Raw genomic sequence first — 3,578 nt, 5'->3', positions numbered from 1 at the left:
TCTGTCTATCTATCTATCTATCCGTCTATCTATCTCTGTCTCTCTCTCTTTCTCTCTCTCTCTCTCTCTCTCTCTCTCTCTCTCTCTCTCTCTCTCTCTCTCTCTCTCTCTCTCTCTATTCCCATGCACATATTCACACATATATGCACAATATTATAATATTCTTTTTTACACACCTTTGCACATATTATTCCCAGCCGACCTTCACCCTCCTGGTTATACTAAAGACTCCTGCTATACCTAAGTATCACAATATTAATGCCTACAACGGAGGTCGACAAAGTCGTTCTCTGCCTGCGATATACTTTTCAACTATTATCAAAATTTATCATTGTTGCTGAGCTAATCATGCCACGAAACGATCTAGATCTAATTTTAAAAAAAGTAAAGTGTGGCAGCTTTTTCATCTCTGATGTGGAGCCGTCTTGGAGGCTTTTATCCTGTCTCAGATGATTCGGTGCAGAATGATTATTCTGATCAAAACAAGTCCCTCTTGGGCTTTGATATTTGCAACTGTGATAAGATATACGTTTTATATAATGTGTATGTGTATTTGTGAGATGGGCCGCTGGCTTTGGTTTACGTTCATGCGAGCGTAGGTTTGCTCTTGTATATCAGAGTATGTAATAAAAACATAATCATCAAGGTCCTAAAACTGTAGTGCATTGTAAATTCTGTTCTTCGAACAGGAGACCATAATATACTTTTTGAGGAGTGGATCTTACTATCTGCCTTTAGGAACAGAAACAGTAAGGGAAATTGAATTAAGAACCGGTAGTAAAAGGTAACATGAATCAGAGGGAAAAGAGATTGAGGGGAATACCCAAATGAAGTACATGAACTGCAGAGACTGAATTAGCAGAGAGAATGGGACTGAAATCTTAAATTTTAGTCTCCGGTTTTTATTTCATTCCGAGCGTAGGGGCAGGTTTGTTGGGTAAATCGTTCTATCATTGGTCTTTTGTTGGAAAACAATCCAACGTTACAGCGTGCATTGGGAAAAGACAAGAGGGCGATTTACGTGCCTGTGAAACTGTGTGATGCTGCGGAGCATAGCGCGCCTGACACTAGTGCTGGGCGGTAGGTTTCCTATTATTGAAAGCTAGGAATCGTAGGAATCGACTCCGAACCCAATTACTTTCTAATGATGTGATTTCTTCCGGTGGTTACCTGGTTGGCTCCGAACAACCTTGATTTCGGAACACTACGAAGCACCAACTTTTTTCCCCAAAAAAATAAATTCTTAAAAAAAACTAGAGAAAAGGATTTTTTTAATGATTAAAGTAACAGGGAACCGCTGGTTTAAGTAAAAAGGAGTCGGAATTTTTCTTCCGTATCATTAATCGTGAAAATCGGTTCCAGAGTCGATTCTTCTCCCAGCTCTACCTGCCACCGAATAACTCCTTTCTGTCTAAGCTTTATGCTCGAGGGGGCTGCCCTGTTTGTCACAGGTCGATTAAGTATTTGAATATTGATGACAGTCATAATTAGACTCTACATCACTTTAATACTGTTGTTGTAACGATTTTTATTCTCCATCTTCAAATTGTTGGTCGTAGAGATAGTCCCTCTAAAATGTCAATTCAGCTTGAGTTGTTCAATATTTTTTTCTCTATTTGTGCAAATCAAAACAAATTTGAATTACTCTGTAAAATTTCAATAATGAATATTCTTTAGTTAAAAACAATTGAAAAAATATAATTCAATCCATAGAATCAATCAGTCATTAATTTACTCTTTTTGAGAGTGTCAGTGATAACTTCCATCATGCAGGGCACATTCGAGGCTTGTGACAAACGGGGCCTATGATAAACTGCTAGGCCCGTGACAAACTCGCATTCCTCCATGCTCGAAACACAAGGTTTCGGGATAGGGTTAAGGGCCAGCTGCTGTTTCTTTCATTTTAGATAAAGGACATAAATCTATAGATGTACCTTATTTATGATGTTGTACTTTTAATAAGGAACTATGATTAAATTTCTACTAACAGACCTTTAAAACTTCTGTAAAGTGACCTATAATTGTTCAATATTCAACATTACTTTGAGTATCTAGTCCGCTCGAAAAGTATTAAATAGGTACGGGTACGCTTTCCATTTTCAACCAAGCACTGGCTTTTTCAGCATAATTATTTCCTCTAAAACATGTACATGGCTCAAAACATAATTTTTTCAAGTAGTTTTAAGTCTATACATAATCCAAGGTTAATGTAGCATACACCGTATTATTAAGTTGACCTAAAACTTATGTCAAACGAGTAACGTTTTTTAAATTTAGTTTTGAGGTGTATAGCCCTTCAAATATAAATACACACAAACACACACACACACACACACACACATACACACACACACACACACACACACACACACACACACACACACACACATCATAAATGAGATAGAGAGGTAAAGAGAGAGAGAGGGGGATACGAAGAGAGAGAGAGACAAAGAGAGAGACAGACAAACTGACAGACTGACAGGCAGACAGAGAGACAGAGAGAGAGACAGAGAGAGAGAGAGGGGGGGGAGGGGTAGAGAGAGAGAGAGAGAGAGAGAGAGAGAGAGAGAGAGAGAGAGAGAGGGGGGGTACTATTTACCCCATTAATGAGCAGGACTGGATTTTTTTTCCTGCATACTAATTTTTCATTTACTTTTTTTTCCAGACGGCAAACTTGCCCCTTCCCAAACAAAGCACCAGTTGTTGAAACGCTGAGCGAGTGACCAAGTCCAAGTGACCAACTTGTGATCAGTCTTGCGACAACCTCAGGAGGTCAATTTGCCAACCAGGACGACAGAAAGAGAAAGAGAAAGAGAGAAAGAAAAAGAAAGGACTCAGCAGTCAGTTGCAAGAGTAGGTGGGAAGGAAAGAGTGCCAATCTGAAGAAGAAAATACGATTTACTTGTCGTAAGTGTACGAGACTCGGAGAGCAATCTAGGAGCGTGCTGAAGCCGAATGAAAGCTTGGCACGGTTTGTCGCTACACTAGCCCAAAATAAATCGTCCTGTGTGGTGGTGGTGGTGGTGGTGGTGGTGGAAGGGAGGAAAGGTGTGAGGGTGGGGGGTGGAGGCGAGATGGTGCCGATGTTTGCGTTTTGCTCACAATGATCGCAATCAGGCTATTACCGCACAGTTTATAGGATTTGTGTCGATGCCGGAGAGTGTGGCCAAGAAAATTTGGTTGAGACGTGCGGAATTTCCTCATTAGATCGCTTGTGAGTGCTGCACCACACGGGGAGCTGGCATTAATGAGTGTAGAGAGCATAGTATTTTTTATGTGGCGTCAACACAACTTGAGCAATGAAGGCTTCTACGTGAATTCTGTGTGGAATACAATTAGCATACAAACGCTCATACATATGTAACTGCCATGAATGAATGCATGGCAATTTGCCAGCCTATTCAAGATCATTAAGGCATAAACACAGACAAAGGAAAAGTCTGATGGGGAAAAAAGCACACGTTCAAATATACTCGGACTTAAGTTTCACTTGCCTCACGAGAAAAATACTCCCTATCATTATAACATAATATTTTAACTAACAGCCGGTTCCTGCTTAGCACTAGTAAAAATCTAAA

General features: G+C 40.0%; 1 protein-coding gene across 10 annotated transcripts in view; it reads left to right on the top strand.

The window, feature by feature from the left end:
- Positions 1-3,578, top strand: part of LOC101849621 (zwei Ig domain protein zig-8) — a 235,028-nt gene that overhangs the window by 24,880 nt on the left and 206,570 nt on the right. For 4 of the 10 annotated variants that reach the window (XM_035970354.1, XM_035970352.1, XM_013083832.2 and 1 more), the window contains exon 2: positions 2,666-2,907. The exons of 3 other annotated variants lie outside the window; for them this stretch is intronic. The gene's annotated coding sequence lies outside the window, so the exon portion shown is untranslated. Of the gene's footprint in view, positions 1-2,665; positions 2,972-3,100; positions 3,215-3,578 lie in introns of those variants that run through there. 3 more of the 10 variants (XM_005100695.3, XM_035970351.1, XM_035970356.1) reach the window with 3 other exon arrangements.

The sequence above is a fragment of the Aplysia californica genome, unplaced genomic scaffold, assembly GCF_000002075.1.
Source record: "Aplysia californica isolate F4 #8 unplaced genomic scaffold, AplCal3.0 scaffold00256, whole genome shotgun sequence".
In the NCBI taxonomy this organism is placed as follows: domain Eukaryota; kingdom Metazoa; phylum Mollusca; class Gastropoda; order Aplysiida; family Aplysiidae; genus Aplysia; species Aplysia californica.
This window is presented reverse-complemented; position numbering and strand designations above follow the sequence as displayed.